Source organism: Nannochloropsis gaditana (assembly GCF_000240725.1).
Source record: "Nannochloropsis gaditana CCMP526 unplaced genomic scaffold scaffold496, whole genome shotgun sequence".
NCBI lineage: Eukaryota > Eustigmatophyceae > Eustigmatales > Monodopsidaceae > Microchloropsis > Microchloropsis gaditana.
Window position 1 is genome coordinate 1 of NW_005803457.1, and position 9,563 is coordinate 9,563.

Genomic DNA, 9,563 nt, shown 5'->3' on the forward strand with positions numbered 1-9,563 from the left:
ATGCTGAAGATGAAATGATCGGCCACGCGCTTCAACCGACGCGCCCACACCCGCCCTCTCGGACACACTCCCGACACATAGAGCAATCCCGCGGTCGAGCCACGACGGCCTTCCTCCCTGCCCCCCTTGCCCCTCCTTTGCCCAAATCCTCGATGTCAAAGACGCCCATAGGACATAGCTCCACCAGCCTGTCCGCCTCCTCTCCCAGGACGGGCTCCACGAAGTCGATGGAGGGCAAGAGGCGGTAGCTCGCGGTCCCAACTGGCGAGTACTTCGCGTGGTCCTTCCCAACCCCTTTCCGACACCAGCCCTCCACTTTGATGCGTTGTCCAGGCTTCAACTTTGCAATTAAGATGTCGGGGTGCGCCACTTGGGGGACTCTTTCGGCCAGCCTCGTCTCTTGTTCCCCCATGGGCCGCCAGACCAGGTCCTTTGCGTAGACATTCCGAGTCGGTGCCTTCAATGTCGACGCGTCACCGGTATTGATACCGTTGCTGCTGTCCTTTTGCCGGCCTGTCTCACCCTTTGGCAATACAAAGGCCGCGTCGAGCTCGAAAACCAAAGTGTTGTGCTCATTCGCCTCAGTAGCTGGACCTGGGAGCATATCCTCGAAGTGGGCGGGATCAGCCAAAATAGGGATTAAACCCAGTCGGTGCGCGAGGACTTCGTCATGGAGGATGGAGGAGTTAGCGAACACATGTACTATCTCGATGGCCATGGAAGGCACTTCCGCAAGAAGTATCCGTCGCAAGGCATTTGCAAATGAAGCATCTGCCCCTATCAAGTCAAACACCATTTCCTCCACGTCCATCTTGACAATATGTATGCGCATTTTTTCTCTCAAATGTTCCACCACGGTCTTAACCTCAGCCAGGGTCAGTGATCGGTACGATTCATAGAGTTGATCCGCCTCCACTCTGTAAGCTTCGATGCGTGTGGCCGCCATTTGCTTAGGATTAAAAATCAGGGGGTGGGGAGGCTAGAAGCGGGGGCGGGCGAGATTAAGGACCACCAGTATTGATCACTTCGTCAGCATTAACTTTCTGCAAGATTATAAATGTAAAGGTACGGTAGATAAGGTTTTGTCCGGTCATAATTTTGCCACACGAGTCCCATGATATGCGATGTCCTGTTGATATCCCCTCCACTGACGAAAGGCCTTCACCCGATCCGAGCTTTCCATCGAACACAAGTACGTTCCATTACCTAGAATGTGGTACAGATTGACGTGAGGAAAGTCATCAAACTCCACCATCAGGCACAGACAGACACTACATGACCAAAACGATGAAATTAAATGCACAACCCACGCACGGCGCGTTCGTAGATGCGCAATCGACCACGCACAGCAAGGTGACTTCCTTTGGACTTGCTTGTTTAGACTTCCATGAGAGTCTTCAGAGTACTTTCTCGATAGCCTACCCCCGAAAATGAGATTGTAGAAGGCAGCATAAGCGATGATTGCATTTTACCGCTTCAGCCATGCATGCTACCGCTGTGCGTTTCCGTTGATGTATAGCCGGGTCATTCCATTTAAAAGAAACAGAAATTGGAAGTCCTGTCTTCTTCCCAGATGACTGATATACCAGGTATTGCAGTGCTAAAATTACGTTGGATACATTGTTTTTTAAGATGACACGGAAAGCTGCACAGGTCGGGCCTGAAAAAACAAGTAAGATGATAACGCAAAGAAAGTCCCCTGCGACGCAAGCGACATATATTTCTACACATTGCGATACATCAAGCCTGGAATAAAAATGATTAGGAACAAGACTGCTGCAGGTATCTTTGCACGTCCACCCAGAATACCTTGGCGGTTCCATCGTCGGACCCCGTCAGGACGACATCCATGTGTCCATCAGCAGAGTGCACGGCGAAGTCCAATATCATGTCCTCGTGCCCGGTCATGGCCTGCAGTAATGCACCGCTCCGCGCATCCCACAGCCTGAGAACTCCGTCTGTCGCTGCTGTGTAAATCAGGGGCAAGGAGGCATGCCACTGCAACTTCGTCACGCCGGGCAGGCCCGGGTGCACGCACACATGCCGGCAGCTGAAGTTACCCAGGTCCCAGATCTTCATTGTCCCGTCCATGCCACCCGTCGCGCACCAAGTCAACACGCTGGAAAAGCCAACCGTCTCCACGGAATAATTCCCTTCGTGCACCTCCTCCCCCGCCACCTCCTCCTCTGTCCCCGGGCCCGTCCCGTCTTCTTCCATGGGGGCGACGCCTCCCTCGCTCTTGCCGCCTTCCTTGCCTCGTCCGTTCACACTTGCTCCCCCTCCCCCGTTCCCTACTGCCGTCGGCTCGCTGTGCACCATAGAGGCCAGTACCCGCTTGCCCGCCGCATGCAGCAAGCGGGCCGTCCCGTCCATCCCGCCCGACAGAAGCAGCGCCCCGTCGCTGGGATGCGAGGCCAGGGCCGTGACAGGCCCCTCGTGGAAAGCATACCCGGAGAAGACGTGCCGGCACACGCCCGCCTTGGGGCCCCAGACTCGCACCGACCCGTCCATGGAGCCGGAGACGACGAGCTTCCCGTCTGAGGTGAACATGCCCACGGTCACCGCGTCCTCGTGCCCGCTGAAGACCCGCATGCACTCTCCTGTCACGGCCAGCCACATCCAGACCGTCCCGTCCTTGCTTCCTGCCAACAGGAGGTTCCCCTTAGGGTGCCACTGGAGCCACTCCACGTCCTCTGGGCCTTCGAGAGTCTGTAGCAGTCCCCGCGTCTTCGCGTCCCACACCAGCACCTTCCCACTGTACGCGCCCGTGGCAGCCAAGCTGCCGTCGTGGCTGTAACCTACCGCATTGACGCTGTCTCCGTGGTCCTCTGACTCCTTCACCGCACCCAAGCCAGGCATGGACGTGGAAGTATTGACAGAGGGTGCCGCGGCCGTAGTCTCCCAAAAAAAAGCACGGTCGTCTCCCCCCCCTGTCAGCATGCTCCGAGATTCCCGTGGGTTGATAGCCACGGCGTATATCGGACCCTTATGCCCGCGAAAGCTGAGAACGGCCATGTCCGCCACCGACGTCGGCAGTCCCGCCTCCCCCTCCTCTCCCAGCACCTCCATGTCCCCGTTGGCATATTCTGCTACCAGCCGCATGCCTGAAGGAAGCTTGATATTACCTTCATGTTCTTCTATCCCCTCGCTTTCGTCTTCACTTTCATCTTCACTTTCAAGGGGAGGGGCCTCGTCGTCCACTTCAAACTCTTCCAACACGTCTTCCGCCGAGATCATCAAAGGGCCATCCTCACCCTCCAATACTGTTTCTTGCGTACTATTTTGTCCATCTTGGTCCATGATTCTGGAAGAAAATTTATGGGGGGGTGCCGATGAGTGAAAACAAAGGGCTGAAGCCACGCAATCCAGTCAGCCATAAAATCCTCTGCTTTACCCCAGGACAGCCTATACTCACTCCGCGTGAAGAGAAAAACATGACTGTTGATTTCGTCACAAATGCGCGTATCATAACGACTTTCCATGACGTCCTGGAACACAAAACTCACCCAGGGATAGAAACTTTTCGTCTGCATATATCGTCGCAAAACTCGCTGTTGAAGCTCTTTCGCCCGTGCAATGGCTGGTGGATGGTGAAATCTTTGTGAACCCGTGAGCTTGTCTTTAATTCGGATTTCCTTTTTTTTTCCAGAATGCAAGTTATTAAAATATTTTCCCCATAAGCTGCGCCAGGTATGACCACGTCGCGAGGCTTGCACATTCCACTGAAAGGTATCGAAATCTTACCCTCCTGTCCTATGGGCCGAGGAGCCATGACTTCATATTTGACAGAAAATAGCAGGACCAACGCAATATTAATGTAGAGAAAATCTAGTTGCCTGATCACCTTGGGATAATTTTGGCGCCTCATCACGACAAGATTTCGGTAGAAGATAAGGAATTAACGAAGTACCCCTTAAGGATACCATCTGTGAGCTGCACCTGTTCGCAATATGATCAGCACAAACATTTCCAAAATGGTTTCGAGCGTACCTATTTCGACTGCTTAGAAGCATCTTAAAGTTGTGTAATATTACTACCCATTTTGTCATCCTTATGGGCTTTTGCACATCGAAAGCATATTTATTCCTCCCGCATCATTTTTTTGCCTTCTTAATCGAAGAGGAGGACGCATAAGGTAACTTTTAATTTCCAGGTCGAGAAAAGGAAAAAAAATCTCATTTCCAAGCAATAGTGAGACAGGCTCCAACAAGTCCACGATGTGATAATGTTTGGCAACAGGAGAAACGTGCTTGCAAAGTGTCTGCCAGTTATATCAACAAAAAATACGCTTTCCAGGATTTTACTGCCCTGTACTAATTATCATTGGCGTCAGCGTCTCAAAGTCTTGTTTGAGGCCCCAGCATCTCGTACCTGAAGGAAATACCGCTGGCCTGCCGATTTCGCGCGATATTGTGGCGCGATATTGTATTCTCTCTTTTCCTTCTTTCTCCCTATGCATTCATTGACAATATCCGGGTACCTTCCACACGCATGTCTTGCAGTAATTTTCTCTCTCAGACGTCAAGATTCTTTAGGATAATAAATCCAATTTGTGCAGCAAATCCGTCAAGGATTCCTTACGCTCAGTCCGCTGCTGGCGTTGTTGCACTCGCCAAAGTTCCTCAGACATGACAGTTCTGAGCTTCGCCTCGTCGTTGTACTTCTCTGCCACCATGGACACCAGCTCATGCCGGAATTCATTCAGCATCACGTTGCGAATGTTCATGGGCACGGCGTAAAAAACACGCCGCAACATCAAGCGGACGTAAGCGTCCAGGGTCAGCTCCCGCATGCGCGCCTCCCGCGTGGGGTCGAAGCGACTGAGCTTCCCTCCCTCCTCCGCACGCGTGCTCGGGCTCAAGACGTCCGACATCTCCGCCGACCAATGCAGTCCGCTACCTTTGGCCTCCTCAGCAGGCGCCACTTTCCCCATGCCCAGCCCGCCGCTGGACTTCCCGGCCATGTTTAGGGCCACTTCTCGCTCCACGGCATTCAAATCCGCCTCGCTCAAAAAGCACCAATTCATTTCGGAGGTCACAATTCGCTGCAGGACCTTCTCCGTGTCGACCTTCTTCTTGCCCAGCAACAAATTGACCTCGTGCTTGAGGGACTGGACCAGCCAGGGGAAGCCCGTGAATTTCTCCTGCACCAGCACGTGCGTCACCTCCTCCAGCTGCTGGCCTGTCTCCGTCAACAGGGCCGTGGCATAGTGCATTAGCACGGGCCCGCACACCTCCCGGATCGACTTGCGGAACACGTCGTGCGACATGGTCTCCCGGCTCACGTAAGTGCGAGGCTCCGAGCTCGCGAAGTCCTCCACTTCAAGCCAAGAGCCCACTTTCTCGGCCACACTCGCCGGCAGGGCCCGACGTGCTTCATTCTCGTGGAAGGTGATGGCAGCGGCCAGGCGAGCGCCCAGGTTCAGGTGCCGTTCCTGACGCGTGCTGCTGGACAAAGCCAGCTCGCCGATCTCGAAGCCCAAGGTGTTCGCATCCAGGCAGAGCTTGGTGAAGAAGTCTTGGTGGTCGGACAGGGGCTTCGCCCTCCCCTGGGACTGCCCCCTGTCTTTCCACCCCAGGGCCTCTGCCGCCTTCTCCTCTTCCTTGTCCAGCTCCTGGAGCTCCTTGTGCAAGAGCCGCGTCACCTTCGGGATCGATTGACCGATGGCATTGCTTTGACAGTCCACTACCAAGCGTTTAAGGGTCGTCGAGCCCCATCGCTCGGGTCTCAGACCGGCAAGCAAGGGGTTGCTCGTAAAAAACGCTTGCTCCCTCTGCAGGATTTGTCGCCGCGACTCATTTTTTTCTTTCTCTGCAGCGGAGCGCACGGCGATGTATCCGAGGGGAAGATTGACCCCCGGCTGGCTCGTCATTTGAACCTTTTCAACGGCGTCCATGTCCTTCTGAACAAGATCTGTCTTGGTGACCACGCCGATGGTCCTTCGCCCCTCCGGGTCCACACGCTTGGCCAACGCCACGGGAAAGGCCCGGTCAAATATGTCGGTCAAGGGCAAGACCACGAGAATCACGCACGAAGGGTCCTGGTGAAGGATGTCCTCGGTGAAGCGCACGGACTCAGGGTCCTCTTCATTGATGCCCGGTAAGTCCATGACCGAATACGCCGCACCCGAGGGTCGCACAACCTTGACGTAGATAGGCTGCTTACGAGCTTCCACCTCGCTGTGCTCTGGGTTTTCGTTCAGGTGCGCCAAGAGCCGGGGGACAGCTCTTCAAGTTTTTTGACATGCTTGGTGTTGCCATCTTCGGGGGAACATTCTGGATCCACAGTACTGACCAGGGTGTATGTCTCATCGGTCGTTGGGTCGGTAGTAATGTTCATCTTAATAGGCCTTTTTGTGCTATCTGAGCCCGTGCAATAGATAAAAGGCATACCCGTCAGGAGCTGTAGAACAGAAGATTTACCAGCTCCTTGAGCTCCAATCACGACTATTCCGGGAGCCTTGATTTGCTGGTTCAGGGGCCAAAGGATGGACAGATCATCGATCAAATCAGTTTTAACTTTCAGGGGTGCCTCGAGAACGTCTAGTTCCCAGTCTACCAGAGACTCGACTGATTTTTTAAGCTTTGCACCATCTTTAATGCTACTCCACGAAAGTCTGCGAACCAGCTTAGCTGTTTTGCTTTCTCCTGCACCTGTGGCCGCTGACATTGTCCCGTTTGTTATCCTGCCTGTGCAAAGCGTCCTGTTGGGGCGGTCAATAGGTACGTACAAACTTAAAATAGTTTGTAGACTTTTTTATACAATAAAAGACGCTACATAATCTCGTTTCGTCAACGAAAGCACAGGAAAGGGAAGGAAGCACGGAGGGACCCGACCCGACGGCGCTCGGAAAGGGTCCGCGAGTAGATTTGTCCACCCAACACTTAGAAAACTGTACAAGCTTTCTCTGATGCATACTATGTTCTTGAATGCCACAAAATGCGTTTGGGCTCTATTCGCATTCTTCTAAGTCGAAAAGGTGACCATGGCACATCCAATCATAGATAAAGAAAAAGTGTCTGGAGGGACGGCGGAATTTGGGTGGCCGTTAAATCGGGAAATTCATGATAAACCCGGTTCACGCACTCAAAAGGATAAACCCGAGGACCCCGGGGGAGGCATTTGAACTTGCCTCGGGTTCGCAACTTCTTTTTCGGCAATAGCTTGACGTCAAAAGTGACAACAGCACTCGGAGAGCGACAAAGTCGACATGTAAATATCTGTCATACGAAAACAAGAGGAAAAAAGTGGGCTGTATTGTGCATACGTCCAATCATCTTCCAATTTCGAGAGCAGAGCACTCGGAGAGTGGTAAAGTCAATCTGCACATACATGTCATACGAAGACAGGAGAAAACAAGTGGACTGTTTTGTGCGTCATTTTTTGGACCTTTTTATGCCGACATGATAATCTCCTGTCGACCTCATGGCACTTTGGCAACCCTCAAGTTTTGTTGGTATTAATGATACAATCTTACAGTACACTTGCTGTCTCATTCTTCATTTTCCTATAGGACAAGGTGTGGTGATGAATTGCAATAGACAGGCTCTATGCATATCTCCCGATGAAGTGCATTTCTCGTTTTCGGTTTCCTAGTCTTTCCTTAATATCCGTCAGTATAGCTCCGTCACGAAATTCTTTCGAAAACCTAGGACAGTAAATCCAATTTATTCATGACCTCTTCCAAAGCGGATCTGCGAACAGCCTGCTGCTGTCGACTGTGACCCGCCCACAGCTCCTCAGACATCAGAGCCCGAAGTTTCGTTTCTTCATTGTATTTCCCCGTGACCACAGAGAGCACATCGTCACGGAATTCATTAATCATCACATTTCTGGTGTTCATAGGAACAGCGTAGAACATGCGCCTAAGCAATAGATGCACATACTGATGAAGGCAACTCTGCATTGCCTGGAGCTCCCCTCGGTGATCCGATTGCATAAACACCTTGCCACTCTTGCTCTTGTTCAACTTACTTTCCCTCTCCTCCTCATCGACGCCCTCCATGCCCCACATATCGCTCCTCCTTTCTCCACGGTCCCCTGTCTTGCTTTTTTCCATGTCCTTGGCAGTCTCTTTTTCAATGTGCGCCATATCTACCGCATCCACGAGCACCCAATTTAATTCGGCCTCCAGGAGTCGAGCAATCAGAGCGTCTGCCTCCCTTTTCTTTGTCTCTTGAACCTGTGTGACATCTCGAGTAAGAGACTCTACGAGACGACTATAGGCTCCGAACCGCTCTTCTAGCATTTTTTCCGCCGTGTACTTAAGCATCTCGTCCAGGTCATCGATGATGCTTTTGGCATACCCACGCAAAACAGGGAAGAACAATTCGCGTACGGCCTTGCGGAAGATAGGATGCATTATGGAGTCCGAGCTGCTAGTGACGCCCCCAAATTCCTGCAGCTCTCCCCACAGCCAATCGGCGACCTCGGAGGAGTTGCACACGGGCAAGGCGCTCCTTGCCTCCGCTTCCCGCGTTTCGACTGCGATCAGGAAACGTGGGCCTAGATTGAGTTTCCGATCTTGGCGAGTGCTGCTTCCGTTAGCTAAGTCGTTAATGTCGAACATGACCAGTGTCATCTCAGAGCATAGCTTGCTGAACACGTCCTTGGTATTCTCAAACACCCCTAAAGACTTCTTTTTCCGGGGCGTGGTCGCCTTCTGCTCTATCCTTTCGTCGTTTAAGACACAGGTTCGGCTCAAATCCTCGATTTCCGAGCGAATGGCTTGGCTGAGTCCGGGTATACGTTGCGTAATGCTGTTGGTCTGGCAATGGATGATAAGCGACTTGAGGGAGGTCAGGCCCCATCGCTCCGGCTTCAACCCCTTAAGCAGAGGGTTGGTTGTAAAGAATTTGGCCTCATAATCGAGAACGTCTTGATAAGTCCCTGCTGGGTTTCCTGGATCGGCCGCACACACAGCTACGTACCCAAGCGGCAGCGCCACGGCCTTGCTTCCATTCATCTGGAGCTTTTCCACGATCCCCATGCCTTTAGTCACCAAATGCATCTTGGTCACGACTCCAATTGTTTGCTTGGAGCCTGGATCAAGGCGTTTCGCAATCTGAAGGACCTCGGCTCGGTCGAATACGTCCTTAACAGGCATGACGGCGAGGACGAGACTGGCTGGATCTCTCTCCTTTGCCAAGATGCGGTTCAGGTAGGCTTCTTCCTCGGCACGGGGTGGAGAGGAAAAAGCAGGAAAGTCCATGATGGTATATGTGGGGCCAGAGGGACGGACAACGCGCACATATATCAACCTCAGGTCTTCAGCAGGACCTGAGCTACTAACACCGCCGAGGCCTGTAAAATAGCTCGACTGCTCGGACAGCTCCTCCCTTATGTTTTCCGCTTCTTCTTCCTCTTGAGCAATGGAGGTGGGGGTTCCCGCATCTTCGACAGGGCTCGTCTCCGCTTTCATACCCTGCGTTCTCCCTACTTCATCAGTGCGCACGTCTTTGTCGAGTGCAGCTAGGCACGCCGGCAGGTCTCGGGCATGCTCCAGCCGCCTGGTGTTCTGCTTGAAAAGAGGGTCCGTCCCGCTGACTAGGACGTACTCCTTT